Source organism: Phyllostomus discolor, chromosome 8, assembly GCF_004126475.2.
Source record: "Phyllostomus discolor isolate MPI-MPIP mPhyDis1 chromosome 8, mPhyDis1.pri.v3, whole genome shotgun sequence".
NCBI lineage: Eukaryota > Metazoa > Chordata > Mammalia > Chiroptera > Phyllostomidae > Phyllostomus > Phyllostomus discolor.
Window position 1 is genome coordinate 4,847,973 of NC_040910.2, and position 19,324 is coordinate 4,867,296.

A 19,324-nucleotide genomic window follows, 5' to 3' on the forward strand; every position below is an offset into this window, starting at 1 on the left:
GTCCCTGAGCCCACCCTGTGGTTATTTCCCCAGTTCAGAAACTGGACTGCATGTGTAAATGGAATAGATACGCTCAGCAGTTGGCAGAATCCCCACATTGGCTCCTCGGCCTGTGGAGTGAGAACTATAATGGTTGGAAAGACCAAGTAGGTTTACAGTTGTGAGTACACAAAACAGAGTTTATTCTTCTATTATTATTTATTAATTATTGTATTACTTACCATATGGACAACTGTACACCTACTGGGGCCCACCTCTGTATGTGTCCACATTAAGTTTTATGCCAATGTTCAAAGCCAGATTATTTAAGTTAGCCAAAAGCTGGAAGGAGCCCGCCAGGGAATGAATAAACAAACTGCTGTGTAAGCAATACAGTGAGACACTACTCAGGAATGAAAAGGAGTGGACCGTGAATACACGCAGCAATCTTGATGAGTGCCAAAAGCACGGTGGTCAGAGGAAGAAGCCAGGCCCCAAGGTTACACACTGTATCGTTCTGTTCATATGACATTCTGGAGTGGGTCACATCACAGAAAGAAAGCAGATCAGTGGTTGGCAAACGCTTGGGCTGAGGTGAGCGGGTTGACTATGGGGCACACCTCAGAACTGTCTTGGGTGATTGAAATAAATGCTGTTTGCGGTGATGGTTCCATAGCTGAGTACCCTTGTCAAAACTCTTTGACTCATACCCTTAAATGGCCAATTTTATGTAAATTTTAGCTCAGTAAAGATGAGATTTAAAAAAACTGAACGTTAAAAGAGTTGTCTTTAAATTTCACATAGAAAAGAACAGGAAAAGATTCCAGTATGAACTAGCCAGTTCAACAGAAGATTTAGAAAAAAAAAATTGTTAGGGGCTTTTAAGAATCTCATCCATAAATTCCGGTCATAGTAACTCATCAAAACGTGTTCTCCATTTTTGCGTAGCGACATTGCCATCATCGTAAAGGATAATATTTAAACGTGCAAACAGATACCCTGCTGAGCACGTGACCAACGAGGAACTAGAGAACCTGCGTCCGAGCTGATTTCTGCAGGACGTGAAACTGATTCTGCCCGGCGCTCCCTCAGAGCGGGTGATGCCAGGTCTCCTGGGCTCCAGCTTCCTAACCAAGTCAAGCTCTGCAGGGTGGGTGGGGCCAGTCTAGGGGGAGAACAGACTATTCGGTATGTATTTTGGCAAGACGTGGGTAGCGTTCTAGAATAACATTATGTAAAAAAGCAGTTGGCAGGAATTATAAGAAAAAATGTCTGCCATTTTACATTATGTTACACATTTCTTTTTTAAAATGCCTGTAACCGAATGTAATATCGTCATTCAGAAACTGCCTGACAGATGCTTTTTATTTATAATCTATTCAAGTACAATATTTCATTCATTCTTAATTAAATGTTTATGTGGCTCAAATTTAGGTTCGCTTGAAATTATGGGTTTTATTTGAATTCTGAGAGTAGGCAATGCCCCATTCCATCACGACATAATGTAAAAGGCAAATTATTCCAAAATATTCTCTGTGAAACAAACGTTTGTGTTCTTAACATAACATTTTATTAGCATTTATTGCATACTACACTCAGCAATTAAAATTCTCTGTTTTTTGTGGGCATTATGAAGAGCCTTAATGATTACTTTAAACTTGTCTTCAACAAAAGGCTACTTCAACATGCCATTTTGGGCACTTACACAATGAGAATTCTAGGACTTAACAAAAAATGTTCACAGGACAAGGAAGACTCAAGCTGAATTTTCAAAGCTTTAAACTCAGAGGGACTTACTTGAAACTTATAAACACTCATTTTTTTACAGTTCCGTGGCAATGCCATCATACATTGCTCTTACAATAGCCTTCTCTGAGAGTTTGAAATGAATAAGAGGAAACGTAAATAAATACAAATAGTGGAAGTGGCCATGAGGGTGTCCATAGTGAATTTGGCGAGGAAATTTAGTTTTGGAAGTGGACCCTCGCAGTCTGTTCACACATGTACATAGTAGTTTCATTCTAGTGACTTCTCCTGGGAGATATTTCCGTGGCCCTTGCCGAGTCCTCAATATACACAATCGTGTTTCAAGAGCAGGGGAAAGGAAATATACGGCAAGTATTTCCATCATCTTCTTGTTGGAACTGGAAATGGGTTTCCTTTTCTGAATCAAGAATAAGCAGATTGGCAAAACGTGATAGAAGAAGGACCAAGTCCAGAGCCATTAAGGGTGTGACTGCGTGGCAGGCTCAGTTCCCCGGCTTGGAAAAGCAGTGGGGTTTAAAATATCTCAACCTTTTAGGAAGAGAACATTTTTTTCATTAGTAGTCTACTGACATGTGCATTTCCTGTTATGTGAACAGATCTGTCTTTGCCTGGCTTCAGACAGAGTATTGCTGGAATTATCAGAAAAAAAATTATATTTAGAAACTATGTATGTCCTGATCCTGATTTCCTGATGGGAAAGATACTTACGACAGATCAGCCACAGGAAACAAAAAAACATTCCTCTTCTTTCAGTCTTCCTGCTTCCCTTTCTCTCCTGTGTGTGCGTGTTTGCGTGTTCTACAGAAACATACAAGTTACTAATCTGAATGGAAAAGGCTATTCGTAACAAAATAAGGAAGGTCCCCATTTTTAAAGGTGCTTATTAAACTCCCAAAGTCCTGTGGGGCAAGGCATGAGGGGCTCACACTTCCAAAATGGTGAAGAAAAATAGAACTCCCTGGATCGGAAGGACTAGATGCTACACTTTATCTGGGTGACAGCCTATTGTAAACATCACTGTAGAACGAAAGCGTCAAACAGACAAGGACAATGAAAGTACAGCGCACTGCTCCCTTGGCCACCAGAAGGTGTCAAAATGAATTCATATTTGAATTGACTAATACTCTTATAGAAGAAAATCTTTAGAATCTTGCAGGGGTATCCAACCTTTTGGTGTCTCTGGGCCATACTGGAAGAAGAGAGCTATCTTGGGCTCCATGTTAAATACATGAACAGTAACAAACACTGATGAGCAAAAAAAAGTTTTAAATATATTTACGATTTTGTGTTGGGATGCATTCATAGTCATCCCGGGCTACATGTGGCTCAAGGGCCACAGGTTGGACACCCTGATTACAGTCTCTCTTTCAAAACAAATAAAAATGCTAAATTCTATGTTGTTTATTGTTATCAGTCTTTAAAAATAAAAGTACATGAAACTTCTTTCCAACAAAATTGCTTCTTAAAATTGCTATTTTGGTGAAATACTTCAGAGCCAAAAAAAACGATCAGGGGACTATGTGATAGTGTCTCTATTTGTTATTGGAAAGGAGAAGAAGAGGGAAAGAGGAAGGCTTCGGGAGAGGTTTAGAAGCCCAAGACGACCTGAGAGACACTAGGCCTCAAGAACTGCTGGACTGCTGTTACAGTTTCAGGCACCTTTCCGAAAATAATTAACCACTTTCCCCCCCAGATAATGGCAAAACAACGATATGCCCCGAGACATTTATTCCTTTTAATAGCGATCATTCTGTCCCATTATGGGAGTAGTTTCTCAGTTATTTCTAAATACCCAAAAAATCTTTTTCTAACTGATTATTTTCCCTAAGATCTTTTTTCCTTAAAAAATATGTTTTTGATTTAAGTGACCAGTTTCTTTTCTCTTCTCTGGGTTTCTGCAAAAAGGGAAAATTTGGAATATCCAAATATCCTCTAATTAGATATTGGGAAAGTCTTTTTTCATGATGGTATGCATTTTCTTTATGGTCTTCTTTTTAATGTCAGCATTTTGTGACTTGTTTTTCTTTAATGTGAACCTTTAATCCAAAAGAATATTCATCCCAAGTTAAAAAAAATACAATGATGTAGAGTTATTATAAATTGTCTACTTACAATTATCCCATACTTGCCAATTATTTTATCTTTGAAAGTCAAATAAAATATTAAAAAAATAACACTGCCAAAAAGGAACACAAAACAAAGGCCAAGTGCTGGGTCACCCCCAAGGGAACACGGGGAGAACGGCCGTCTCCAGGCGGGCCTGGAACCCGCCCCCACTTGGGAAAGAGGGAAGGAAGGAAAAGCCTTCCAAGTCTACGGCTGTGTCACAAGAGTGCCAAGAACTGTGCCATGTTGGATGCTGTTCTGCTCAGTTATTGTCATATACCAAATGGCTCTGAGAGGAAAATCATTCTATTTCCACTCACAGTTTCTGCAGGAAGAAGGGCTGGGCCAGGATGTCTGGCCCAGGGTCTGTCGCAGGGTAACTGTGGGATGAGGTGGTGCTGGAACCAGGAATGGGGGTGTGAGGGAACAGGGCCCCAGCTTCCCCCACCCTCCCTGTCCTCTCTCCCCCCTGCCGTCTCCCTGTGGGGGCTCACCTAGACTTTCCCTAACTGCAGCCCCCAACCGGCTCCTCAGGGCTCAGGGAGGTGTGCTGGTGAACAATGGGACAGAGGCATGGCCTTCTGCCCTGGCTGCAGGGCTCACCTCCAGGCCCCTGCGTCTAATCTGGGAACAGTGACAAGGACTGCGACCTCCAGTTCTGAGCGGCACCTCCCACTGCCAGCGACCCTGCGGCTTAGCGGGCACCCCGAGGTTATCTCTGGAAAATGCAACTGTACTAAACACGTATTCATTTGTCTTACTCAAACTCGAGCCCACTTACAGAACAACTTAGTGGGATCTAAAATGGACCCAAGCGGAGGAAAAATTACGTCAAAGCACCACACGCGTGTCATAACGGACGTCACGCTGTCAAAAGTCAAGAACACGGAGAGACGTGCGGGGCGTGCACTGGACGAGCTTGCTGTGACCAGCAGCGGCTGATTTCCATTCACTGCCCTGCCTTCAGTGACGGTAACGGCCCGATGCCACGGAAGGTGGGTGTCACACACACAACGTCTCACACACGTCCTCGTCCAGCCCGTACTGCTCCCTCCTAAAATAGGTAATGTTTTCAGTGTTTAGGGGGGAAAAAGGAAAAGGGGGGGGGGGTCAGGCAGTTCCCCCTTCCAATAAGGAAACAGGTCACATGTAGAGCGTTTGACAGTACCCATAAAAACTTTTGTATTTCTTCCTTCTCATTATACTTACTTTTAGCTGTGTTAGTGGGCAGTGGTATTAGTCCTCTATTTACTAATAAAGCATACATTAAAATGTTCAGGTCTCAGCCCTGGCCAGCATAGCTCAGTGGATTGAGTGTGGGCTGGGATCCAAAGTGTTGCAGGTTCGATTCCCAGTCAGGACACATGCCTGGGTTGCGGGCCAGGTCCCCAGCAACCGCACATTGATGTTTCTCTCTCTCTCTCTTTCTCCCTCCCTTCCCTCTCTAAAAATAAATAAATAAAATCTTTAAAAAAAAATGTTCAGGTCTTAAACAAGTCAACGTAAAGGAAAACAGTCAATAAATAGCAGTGCAAACTGAAGACAGAGCAGTCACCTGCCTGAAGTCAGGACACCCTACCGCCTACTCACAGGGTGAGGGGCAATGACTGTTAGAAAAGTCTAAAATAAAGCATCGCCCAACCACCACATGTTTGTCAAACATCACTTTATAGTTTTTCGCAACCCTCCGTCTGAGATTTGGTACGCTGATTATGTGTTTCCCATTGTCTCCCCTCCAGCCAAATGCAGCATCTGCTCCGCGGCCAGGAGACAGACGGACAGAATCCCTTAGACAGACTGGTACCCCCACAGCGAACAGCAGTCCCCAGAAGGAACCCCAGGACACAGAGAAACCCAGTACCATGCTTACGTGTCCCTCACCTGGCAAGTTCCTGACAGTCAAAAACCATCACCTACCCAGCAATCATGGGATTAGGATGAGAAAGGGAGGAAGAAAGGAAATAAAGAAAAGGATGCACATTGTTCTTGCCCATGACCCTAGTTTATAAAATAATATTAGTAATAGTGATGATTCCTTAAAAAAAAAACAAATGAACAGTTCCTATTGCCTGCTCGCCAGGGAGCAGTTGGCTTAAGTAAAGGGTCGCTGGTGCCTCCCTGCAATGATGACTTTCACTTAGACTTGGAGCAAACAACTGCTCCGTGTATTACTGTTAGGAAGTACCAAGGATTGTAATAGTACAGGTTGTAAAGCGTCATATTTATTTTACAAAAAAAATGGCATTGAAGTTAGTTTTCCTTGTAAAGTGGCTAATTGAACAATCTGTGAATTCTACAAAAGTGAACACCAATTTGGAAAGTTCACCGCGGTAAAATGATTCAGCCTTTCATAATAACCACTGGTTCTCAGAGCGCCCCCCTCCGCCCCCCATTGAGAATGCAGAAAGTGAGAAATGACCCATTGAAAGCAAGGTCAGGTGGAGGACTTCTTAAAATCCTTTCATTGTGTTGCAAAGTTAAGCTTTGAGTCTTCAATTTGAGTACATGTTTCCAATTCTACTTTAAAACAACAGCAATAATGACAAAACAGATAATGGTCAGGAGACTCTAAACTGTCCACTTGTCAGTGTGGCAAAAATTATGTCTGGGAAATGTACACCGCTTCTAAGTCAAAGTTCTTCAGTGAGTTCACACTGAGCATATTTACCCTCCACCCCACCCCACTCCCAGAGCAGGAAATGTCAAAACGCTGAATGTAAGGGAAGTTTAAATGTTAGACAAATGTGCACGTACAAGGCACACCACCCACGTTTCAGACGGAGCGCATCCCCAGGTGATTACAGGCTGCCACTGTAACACAACGGCAAACTGAACATAGGTGGTCAATAAATTATGCTCCTCAGCCTTCTGAATGACTCTTCAAAAAGAGTCCACCGTGAAAGACCAGATGGCTCAGCAGATTGGCCATTTATGAGCTAACTTTAATCTCTCCCCGGACAACATGACTGAAGGTCATTGTCATCTGCCATCTGCCATGTGGCGTCTGAAGAATGAAGTGGGCTTAGTCTCGCTACGCTACCGTAGGCGGGCGTCTGCCGTAGGAGAGATGCGTCTCACTCCAGTCGGAAGTAATCGATTTACATCTTTCTTTCTCCAAAGAAAGACCTTTGATCAGTGGTTTGAGAGCTGGGTTTCCTGACTGAAGTTGAAAACATCCTGAGGTAAAATTTAATAAAAATGAGGAACTAATGAAAGTGATTCCTACACTTTCTATTTCAAAAGAGGATCTATATTTCCCCACATATTTTTACGACAGTGAATCAATGCATCTTCAGAATAAGAAGTGGTTATTCACCTTTCCAATGTCTAACTTTGCAGAACATTTCTCAAAGTAGTTATGTGTAGGCACTAGGTATATATTTAGAGAACATTAAGTATCTACATGTGTGGCATAAAATATATATTATTTTAAATTTTTTTCTAAATATATCTGTACATAAGTCATTGAGGTTTTTAGCTATGTATGATTAAGAATACATGTTTCAGAGAGAGCAAGAAAGAGAGATTTGCAAAAAGAAAAATTATAAATATAATCTTGTTACATGAACTTGAAAAACCCCCAAATTTAAACATATTTGCAAACATACCTAAATATCAATTATTGAAAGACTCTGGCTAATGTTTAAAAAAATGTTGAGTAGAAATTTTGTGGCTAGGATGTTTGTCTTTGTCTGTTACCCATTCTTCCTTGAACCCAGAGCGATTGCAGCTTGCACGCACTGAAGCATCTTTATTCCACGGACATCTTGGTAACAGTGGGTTCTGGCGAGTCTGAAGAAAGTCTGCGGGGATGCAGAGTTGTCACAGTTGAATAACGGGGAACCAAAGAGCTGTGAAGGGACTTCCATTGGACCCTTCTGGTCATACAGCGGGGACACCCCTGAGTGTCCCTCAGGCAGGTACTCGTCTCCCCTTTTTGCAGGCACAGGAGTGGGGATGTAGACGAGCAAATGAATTTAGCTAAATATAATAGTTTTGTCTTTTTCTTTTACTTATTCTCACAGCCACTTTTATTATTCATACTTCCTACGAACTTTTCATTTGTTTTCATTTTTTTAGTTATAACTATTTAAATTTTTAAAGGAACTCAGTTTAAAGTAGCGCTACTCAGATATAGAAAAATCAATAAGGAGATAGGACAATGTTATAAGAGTATATAGATAGTGTACTAATTTGGTTCGTTATATATCTGCAAAATAGGTTTACATTATTTCATGATTCAAGTAATATGCAAAAGCATACTTGAATCAACATAATTATGCCAGCCTGTGCATGTTTTCCAAATCTAGAGCCTTTTTCTCCTTTCAGCTCCACGCCATCAACTGACTTTGTATGCCTCTGGGATCTGTTTTAATCTGAGTCCCGTGATCCATGAGGTATTCTAGACTAATCTGAGATCTCTTTAACTAGTGCTATTTCACTGTTCTACTGCTAACCTGGTCATGGAGCCTGAGAAATTAATGTTTAATCTGTTTCCGCCACCTTAATTCTTAACTCTGGACGTAGGGGCAGTAACTGTTTCCTTGTCCATTTGCTGTGATCGAGCTGATGTCCGGCTGCCCAGGTGAACGCCGTGGTTCCGAGCATCTGGGGGCCCAGGCTGACAGCTCTTCTGCCTGCTGACAGACCTCTCTGGCCCCACCACCTTCCCGCCCGTGCAGTCTCAGGCGCTGCATCTTTAGGGATGTCCTGTCTCTACACTGATCCAGGAACCTGCTTCATTGGGCCATTCAGACTTCTGATAGCAGCTGCCGGCTCTAGACACAGCCCTTTGGGTAGGGTCTTCTTCCGAAGGCACGGACTTGTAGGCCCACAGTGGTTTCCCATTTCCTCAAATTTGAAGGCTCCGCCCTCGACTGATCTTCTTAGCAATAAGCACTACGCTTGGTAGTATAAAGTGTTTTATCATTCACTGTATTCATACATGTTCACACCGTATTCGCTTTGGCATGCAGACACAGGCAGGCGTCTGCTTTGAAGAGCACAAACTAGGCTCATGTGGTAGGAAGGGAGGGGGCACGTAGGGAGAAACGGATCCAGCCGGGGTGCTCATCAACATGGTAAGCCGTAGAATCCTTTTTTAGGCACTGAGAAAGTTCACAAAAGTAAGCTTCCTACATACTCAGATGAGCGCTACTAAATTTTTAAGGAAGGCCAGCAAAATTATTTGGCACGTTACCAGTCAAAAAGTAAGTGAGATGAGGACTCTGCACACTAGGTATTTATACATCTAAAAGGGTTCCTTCCCAAGAGGCAGCATGAAAAAGCCCAGTATCTTAAGACCGCGCCCCGCTGACTGTGCGCAGGCAGGCAGGCAGGCAGGGCCGCACTGAACCACGGCGCGGGGCAGAGGCTCGGGCGCAGGGAAAGGAGGGAGAAGGCCGGGCTGCCTGCGGCGGTCCAGCGGCAGCGGCGGCAGGTCCCCGGGGGAAGAGGAAACTTGTCGTGTGCAGATTCGTCCGCAGCGACAGACATGCAGGACGGCGACAAGGCAAGGACAAGGGGCACACACAGGAGGTCCGTACTGAAGATGGAGAGAAATAAAAGCCTAAGGTGTGTCCGCAACATTTTATGGAAGCCGTGTGGGCGGGAAGGGAAGAAGCCGAACGGGAGACGGCGTTAAGTGAAGCAAAGAAGGCTTCCTCCTGTCCGTATTTTGCACGGGTGTCGCCTACGCCCGGCACATACACACGTTAACTTCAGAGGGATATAAAGATGTGCACACACTGATAAAATCCCATGATTCAAATGACTGAGACAAATTTTCCCAATACAGGGTGGGGCAAAATAGGTAAACACGTGAAACACAGAGTTTGTTCTTGAGTTATTATGTATGAACTATTGTATTATTTTCCGTGCAAACAACCGTGAACCTACTTTGCCCCACCCTGTATGTAAACTCTATCAAACGTGCATATGGAATACCAAATACCTAGTTTTAGAAAATATAAATGAATGCCGTGTGCTGCACAAACACATCAGAAGAAAAAGCTGGAGAAACCCTGCTGGGCGCATGGGGAGCCCCTGCAGCTCAGGCGACTAGCGCCCCCCGGAGGCAGCAGCTGTGTAGGTCAGGCTCACCAGGTTCACTTGCACATAAACGCAGTAGGAGAACGACATGCAATTGAAAAACGCATTGTTTCTTACACAAGCCTCAAAACAGGACAAGAAAAATTCTAAGTGTTATTTATTGTGAGGGCTGGGACAAGATACAGAAAAGGAGGAAAAGCAGTGTCTCAGGGTTGTGGAGCTATAAGCACAGGCAATATCCATGACTTCAGGGGCCTTTCGGGGAAAGAAATTACATTTTTAAAACATCGCAGTTTAAACCATTAAGCATCTAGAGAGAGCTATTTTTACCTATTGGGAAGTAAAAAGATGAAACCAAACCTATGTTTGAAATATGACAATTTCATTTAATAGGGACAAAAATTAGGACATTTTCAGTCTCTATGGTTTACCTAGATGGGAATATTAATTCTATGGTTCATATACCGTTTTTTAAAAAAAGTAGCAAATTAGATCACTGAGTGTTCCCAGAGTGACGGAGCCCACTTTTCTTAGGGAAGTAAAACTGTCGTGGTCTTCATTCCTTGAAAACGATATTATTTTCAAGAGTCATCTGAATAAACCTTAGGATTACCTCCGTTAAATAATTACCTCGGAAGGAAAGGCTTTCTTGGCGGGAAGGGTGAGTGTCACCAACACTCCCAACCAGCACCACGAAATACCTCTTATAAAGCATTCGGAAACAGCACTTGCTTTTGTGACGGCTTCCCATGGGAAAAAACACACGTATGGGCACGCACTTATCCAGTCAACGCCGAGTACCTACTACGTGCCCGGCAGCATGGCGGGGACTGAAGATTAAGCAGGACACAGAGAACAAGAAAGCAAACAGCCCCTGACTGTGATGCAACTGCCCTGCAGACGATGAAATACATGCAATTAGAGCTACAACCTGATTCAGAGGCATCGGTTGCAGAACGCATTAGCGAGGATGTAATCGGATAGAGCTGTCGATGAGGGGATCCGAGGGAAGAGAGTGGGAGTCAGGAACGAGCCTGGAATGCTCAGGAAACGGAAGGTATTTGTTTCTGCATGGCTGCAGCACGTGAGAAGGGAAAGAATCTCCCGAGGCTGAGGCGGAAGGCAGGTGCCAGAACGCCGAGTACGCTGTGGGCCTCACGACGGAATTCGGTTTTCAATCTTCGTGCTGCAGGACGCTGGGGACAGACCTACTCCTAATTGTCACTTACCTACGCACTTTATACTTCCACGGCGAGAGAACGCACAACGACCCGGAGGTGGGGGAATGCATTTATTAGGTAGGGCCTCTTGCACTAAATATAACCATATGAACAAGCTCGCACCAATGGGATTTGAGCAGATGCATCAACCGGTCGCCTGAAGAACCTTCCTTAAAAACAGATGTTTCCTGTCTCCTCTTCCCCTTCTTCTCAGGTTCGATTTCTTTCCCGTGGGCTGGCCTGTGGATGGGAAGAGGACAGCTAAAGAAGCCATGTCTGGCCATGGCGTGGAAGTCGCTCTTGATAAGACAGAATTAACTAGGGTCCTGAGAGCCTCCAGAGAGCAGAGTCACCATAACAACACAGACCCCCCCCACTTCCTTTTATGGTTATCTCGTATAAAAACAAAATGTCTCTTATTGAGGCTATGGATATTTTGAAGCTTTCTTGTTTACAAGCAAACCTAGTCTGAATTGATTTCTCCTGATGAAATTATAAGCAGAGAACTGTGTGATTTCTGTGTTTACCAGGATTATATAAGGCCATGGAGTCTGGCTGAAGCTTTTACAGTCCAGGACAGTATAACACAGTTATATTGTGCCAAGTTCCTCCTCATTGCGAAGTCAGGTGCTATTCCACTTAGTTGGGACTCGGAAGGAAATGACCGAAAAGTGTTTCACCTCTCATAAACCTCCTCAGAGGACAAACGCATTGATGTTGAAAAGACCAGAAGAGATGGTTTCTCTGGATTTTGTGGTCCTGTGGACAGTCGTTTCTCCTTGAATCAAGGTCAGATGAGAGTCACCCTAAAGGAAATAAACAGCAAACTCGCCATGGGTCCCTCATAGTTTTGGGGGTACAGAGACTGAGAAGTTTGAAGCTGCCATGCTGTTGCTGATGGCCCGAGCCTTACAAGCTGATGGAATTTGTCCTGTCCGCCTACAATACTGGGGGCGAATACGAGTAGTTGCTTGTTGGGAGAATCATCCAGCCTGAGGTTATCCTGAACGTTAGTGAGATGGAGGGGTGATTAGAACCCAACAGAAATGTACAGACTGTGGCTTGAACCCCCATCGGCCCAGATGTTAAGGCTTTTGTTCTTAAGTGACTAGTGACAGCAGAAATAAAATCACTGACGTCAGAGCAACTGTAGTTAGAATTTTTCACGGGTCAACACTTCTGCAGAACCTTGAAAGCGTTCTACAGACAAGGGAAATCCAAATGCTGCCATGGGAGCACGTAGATGCCATCACAATGTTACCAGCAATTTTCCTAGAGTCCTAGCTGCCAATCCTGGGGGACCCAACGGCTGTCTGGTTAGAGAGAGGGAGTGGGGCTGAGAGGAAGACAGAGCAACCAAGGCTCCGTGCTGGCGAGGCAAACCCAGGCTGCAACAGAGAAAAGGCTTGGTTTTTAAACACCGTGTTGAGTTTTTGCTGGCCATGTTCATAACCAAAGTTAACAATTCTTGTGATGAAGACTGGCATTGTATCATCAAAATGACCAAAAAAGTGACCTAAAATTGGTTTGAGACATAGGATAGAGCTACAGCAAAGAAGAATTTAAGGAAGATGCCTGGGCATGTGATACGTGTGTGTGTGTATTATTTGAAAAGAAAGAAACTTTTTTTCAGTTGTGACTTATTAACTCCTGCTCTTTCAACACATATGTGACATGACCTTTAACAGTACATGTCAGCTGCTTGGACCATGGAGTCGCATGAGCAGGAGCAGGGAGACGATGTCAGTGGGTCACAGAAGCGACCAGAGGAGCTGGGGCGACAGAGGAGACAGGTCGAGACCAAGGGACAGGGGCAAATTCAGAGCACGTTTAGGAGGCGGTGCCAAGGACGCCGGGGGCAGAGACTCGACAGCAGTGCGCCCCAGCAGCTGAGGCTCGCACAGCTTTCCTGGGGGGCGCTCTGACCACGCCCCACACACACACTCCTTCTCATGCCTTTCAGTCCTACGGACATGGAGAGCAACTACACATCCACCATCTCATTCTCCATTAATTCCTGCTGATAACTAGCATCCTGGTCACGTGCCTTTGCCAAGGTCATTCTTGAACGTGAATTTTTTCCCTTACGTTTAAACAGCATTAGTTCAGTTTCTTCCTACGTGATTTAAAGGAACATTTTGTTCATATTTGACTTTGGGTGGTGGGCATACAGTGCAATATACAGATCACCTATCCCAGAAGGGTGCACTTGAAAGCTATGCGATCCTGTTCACCAATGAAACTCCAATAAACTTAGTGAGGACTGAGAAAATCAGGGCGTACATACAACACAAGCAGGGGAATAAAAAGTTACGCTGCCTGTATTCACGATCATGCGGAGAAACTTACAAATAAACAAAATGCAAAAACAATTTTTCATGGTGAATGTTATGTGACCTAAGTTATTTTTGAGGGAAATTGCTGCCCACAACGTAGAAAGCAGTTTTGTTTTCACAATGCTAGTCTTAAAAACACTGTTTGAACATAGCGCTATACTTCTAAATCTATTGGAAAAAAAACCGAGCCATCAAAAAGCCGAGAAGTAAGCTGCAGGAAACTTCCCGATTCCACTCTAAAATAACAGAATGGCCAAATTATTTTCTAAATAATAGTCAACATCTTTGAATAATCTTTTTCATGCAACATACAAAGCTGTTCAACATTTTATTTTTCATTCCAAGGACACATGAGCCAACTGTTATATATGATGTATCTCGCAGGGATTTTGAGACTAGCATTACTTATGTTCATAATATTTGGATGTTTTGTATTTTTCTTGGACTTATCTACACATGTGTGTCCGTGCCAGCAAGAGAAAGAAAGGGAAAAAGGAATTCAATCCTGATTCTCAAGCGTTCGGGGTTATAACTGTCCTTGTTCTCGCATTCGGGCTGTGGGACAGAATGCCTCCTTCTCCCCCTGAGTGGACCGGCTGCATCGGTGACTCCACCGGCCTCAGGAAAGTCCAGACTCATATCAGCTCAGTGGCACGAAGAACCTGCTGCTTTTTGAGACTAAAGAAGAGTCCCGAAGGGAAAAAAAAAAACAAAAAACAAAAAAAAATCATGCTGCTTTTGACCGACAACGGTAAGGAGCTACCAACAATTCTTCTGTCTAGACACGTTTCCTCCGACTTCAGAACAAACACATTCAAGGTTTGCAGCTGTGTTGGCGTGACGTGCAGACAAGACGGGGAAACAAAACTCGACTTTCGTCCTATGAGAGGGGGCGCAGACGCTGAGAAACGCGTTTCCCACGCTGTATTCGCCACATTTCGTCTGCCGGGGGGGAGGGGCCTGGAGGCCCGTAGGGGCGTGCCTCCGGGTGACACCTGGACAGCCGCCACATATTTCTGCAGCATCCGGTTCTCCCCCATTCATCGTAGATACACCCACCAAAGTTCCAGGGTTTTCACTGCAGTAGGCAGTTCTGAGCGCGCCCGCGGCCCCTCATCTTAAGCGTGCTCTGTGCTCCCTGCTTTCTCTGAAGACGACGCTCCCGTCCCCTTCCGGCGGCTGCAACCCACACAGGCAGTGTGGGAGGCGGAGTTGACGCCTTCGAGGCCAATTTTCAATGTAGGAGGGACCACGGAAGCCAGGAGGCAAATGCACTGGCCTCTGTTCTTAGGAGAGACAGTGCAGAAAAGAGCGCTCTGCACTTGTCTGAGACGTCCTGCAGCGTCAAGCTCTGGGTGTTGCCTGTAAATGGAACCTTCAAAACAGACCTTTCGCTGTCTTCCCTCCCTCCCTGTCTCCCTCCCCCAACCCCCCAGTCTCCCCACTTCCTCTGATCGCCTTTCAATCAATACAGGAGCACCCAAGCCATTTTGTATGCTCTGCTTATATGATTCCCAAACAAGACAGTTATCAGTGAAAAAATACAATGTACGGAAATACACATCTCGTAATTATCCAGTTAACTTCACGTCAAAAATTGCAACACGTGTCATCAATGTCTGTTGGCGCTTTGAGGGGCTGGAATTGCTCTTGAGAATCTAACAGGACACAGAGACTTTGTCTGGAGAACGTCAGGGGCTCATCCATCAGGGAACCCCACACTTAGTGTGAATTCCTGCAAGATTCAGAATGAGAACTCTACCCTCAAGTATTTTTAAATTTTTTGAAAAATATGTTTTAAATTATTTCCTGCTTCATTTTATGTTGTGTAGATACTAAACCTTTGAGCGAAACATCAAGAGCCACATTTCGGAAGATTCAGGCAAAAGGTCAAGAGCACATTGTCCTCTGTGGGGAGGCCACGGAGATCATCTCTCTTTCCCGGTAACACCCGTGTTTCCCACCTGCCGGCACGCAAGCACTTCACAACCATTCCAGAGAGCTGAATGCAGTTTCTAGGAACTGCCACACCCATCCACGGGCAGGAAGCAGAGTTATCAAAAATATTTTGGTTCCCTGCACATCAAAGGCTGTGAGTCAAAATATTTATTTTTTAATTCCTTAGGAAGGTTGGGGAAGAGAATAGAGACTCCTGGACAAGAAGAACTCTGAACTCTCAAGGTATCACTTTGTAAACTTCATTTCAATTTTGCCTGAAACAGAACATCCCTCCCCCCAACTCGGATGATTGGTTGCAGCCAAGAATCATAAAGCATCATATCATCTGCCTTCTGCTACCCTACTGTAGTGAGAGCATAACATTTTCCTAAGAATTTCAACTGGTCCTGAGTAAAGACAAACACTGTTCTCTTGTGGTTACAATACAGCAGTTTTAACATACAGTTGCCCTGTGACAGCCACAGGTCACTTGGTGTATCTTCATAACTGAAATTACAGAAATTAAGAAGATGTTTGTCTTTCTTTTCCATATAGATTTACAGTCCAGCGACTGTTAATATAAAGAGAATGGCTTTTGTGACGTTGATGTAATCTGGCAGCCAAGGAGAGTGGACTGGAATGTGCATGTGTGAACAATGAAGACTTCACTGTACTAGTCAGTGGGGGCAGTAGATGCCATTGAGTGAGCATGTGTACTGTGTGGCCGTCACATTCAAAATGACTGAGCGAGTAGAGCAACGAATCCGCACCGAATTATGTTAAGCTTGAACATTCCTCCATGGAAACTATTCAGATGACTCAGAAGGCCGCAGCTACAGGAACCTGATGATCGGCAGCTTCATCTCGACAGCACGCCTGCTCATGCATCACGTCTCGTGCAGAGTTTTTGGCAAAACATCAAATAACCCAGATGAGTCAGCCCCCCTACAGCCCAGATAGGGCATCCAGAGACTTCTGGCTTTTCCCAAAACTAAAGCCACCTTTGAAAGGAAAGATGTTTCAGACCATCAATGAGACTCAGGAAAATATGACAGGGTAACTGGTGGCGACTGGGAGAACTGTGTGAGGCCCCAAGGTACCCACTTCATAGGGGACTGAGATGCGCCATTGTCCTGTGTGCAGTGTTTCTTGTATCTTGTATCTTCTTCAACATACGTCTCTATTTGTCATATCACATGACTATATACTTTCTGGACAGACTATGTATTAGTCACTCAAAATTAGTCTTTAAAATGGGCCTTAAAAATTACTATATTATTATCCTCCATATTTTTCATACAGAGCATAAAAAGAATCACCATAGATCAACACCAGTCCTCAAACTGAGATTTAGGAGTCATTGCTTCACTGAAATTCAATCCCAAATTAGAAATGCAAATCACATCCTCCAGGGTCTCACCTCCCAGCCCTGACTGCTGCCCCTCTCACCTGATGCTTCACAAATTAGCTGTCGCACAGCGGGGACCGTTTCAGGGATTACAAAAGCCGGAGCCTGAGTGAGGCCCTCCTCGCGGAAACAGAGGGAAGCCACGAACTCACGGTGCATAGAGCTGTCTGAACATGGGAGGCAAATTGCTCCCAAGTTTCCGTGTCAGCAGGTGAAAAATACCCCAGATTAGTGTGGAATAAGGAATACCTTACATTGTAAGTGCTGATGATGTAGGAATGCATAACCATGAGGCGGGGGACGTACAGGTAGACACCTACCAAGGACCGTTGCCATTTTGAAGACGAGCCAGACCTATTTCCCTCACAGATGTTCCTGCCTGCAAGAATTTCCTCTAAGCACTCTGTAATTTTTAGAGGTACTTTAATAAACGTTCGGTTTAGCCTCATCTCTGAAGGGCTCATTTATCCATGTATATGAACACATTTCTCTGATTCTTTCCTCTGGTCAGATGCCATGTGATTTCTTTAAAAAAAACCACCGAAGCATGAGCTGCATCTCACTCATCCGCACCCAGACCCCCCCGCCCCCCCCGTGAATAACGAATGGGCCCTCCCTCCCTGCAGCAGATTCTGAGCATAAGGAATACATTGTTATGATAGGCTTCTCCTGGGTGTTTCGTCCTCTGCGCTGCATCCATATCGTTTCTAAAGGCTTCGAATTCCTTTGAATAACAGAGGTATTGGCTGTTCACAAAGAAATCAAACACACAAGGCTGCTATTTTCAGGTTTATTTTTATTATTTTACAGCTCATATTTCTTTTTATCCAGAGGAACGCATGCCAAAAATTTCAAAAGCACTTTTGGCAGATATGTAAATAAATTGGAGAACAAATATCCAATTAATACATTTTGGCAGATAGGCTCTTGGATCCACATGAGAAGAGAAGGATATTTTAACATCCTTGACCAGTTCACCGCGACCCACACAGTTCCGCCCACGCATCTCACACACCACGGGCCTGCCGGAGGGGCGTAGGACCAGGGGAACTGGTCAGGAACCAAAGCTAAGGGCTCAGATAACATGAGAGTGGTGTTCTTCCTCTCAGCCACTCTGTCTCTTGCTAAAAATAAATTACAGGACCTTCTGTTCACTTGCTTTTCTCTCTCTCAGTACTGTTTTTATTTGCAATTGTGTCTTACGGTGAAAGATGGAAACATTACTCCAATTGCTATGATCCCAGACCAGAGAGGCAGCTGAGGGCGAAGAACCGGCCATTGGTTCTCCGAGTCCCTTTCCTCTTCGTCGAACTGCTCCTCGTCCTAGAAATCTGCCCAGAGCAGTGGCTGTGGCCGAGCCTGAGGGACTCGGGGAAAAAGCGATGTCCAGGGTACATAAACCCGGTCCGATTGTCTCCTCTCGTAGAGGAAAGGATGAGACCTGGAACGATTTCTAAAGTGGGAAAGCCAAGACTTTTAACCTTTTCAACGACAGGAGTAAATGCCAACGCTTAATTCTCAAAGCAAGCTCCCATTACTGAAAATAACTTGAAAAACCCAGCTTCTGTTTGAAAAGTCACGCAGAACCACTTTCATCGATGGCCGCTTTTCGGAAAGCGCCTTTCACAATTGTAAAGCGTGCTGGGTTTCCCCTTTCTGCTGTATGAAGAGCTTCCGAATGCTGTACACAGACGCCGTTTCCCTTTATCATCAGAGATCGTTACCCTGACTGCTCCTGGCTGCCCTCACGGGGAGGAGCGCACCAGACCCAGGGACCTGGAGCCGCGAGACGCTGCTGAAGCCCCCCTGCCCCCCCGCCCCCCCCCCCCGTGTGGTCAGCAGACCATCCAATCTGGTCGCTCAGCCCCTTCACTGAGACCCCAGAAGCCCCTCCTCATTAGACCTTTCTCCTTCTAACCCCGGTGACCATACCTGGGGACAGTGCATGGGCACAATTCTTCTGTCTAACCATCCACTGCCATGGAATGGGACCTTGACTTATTTAGTCCTCATTTGTGTCCACATTGAAACAACTTTTCTGTATCTTAGGTTCTAATGCCTATTACGTGGTCAGACGTTTCCAGAGATTGTGGGAATGCATATGTATACAACACACACATACACACCATATACACCCATTATGTAGATGAAGTAAGTCCATTTTTGTCTGTGAAAAGGGATGTGTTTGTGTAAGGACATTTTGTAGGTCAAAGGGCTGCATGTTTGCTTTCTTCTGAGGTCACGGTCATTACTGCGGAGGCACCCTAGTTCATTCTTCTTTGATTCCATGAACACTGAGGTCCTACTTTGTACGAGCCACATTTTTAACAGCTTTATTGAAGTCTGATTTACATTTCTGCAAATTTGGCTGTTTTAAGTGTAAAAATTATTCTAGCGAATGCACAGTTGTATAAAAATAACCACAATCCAGCTTTCTAACATTTCCGTCCCCCCAAAATCACTTCTGCCCACTGGTAGTCGCCTCCTTCCCCACCCCGGGCCTAGGCGACCTCTCTTCA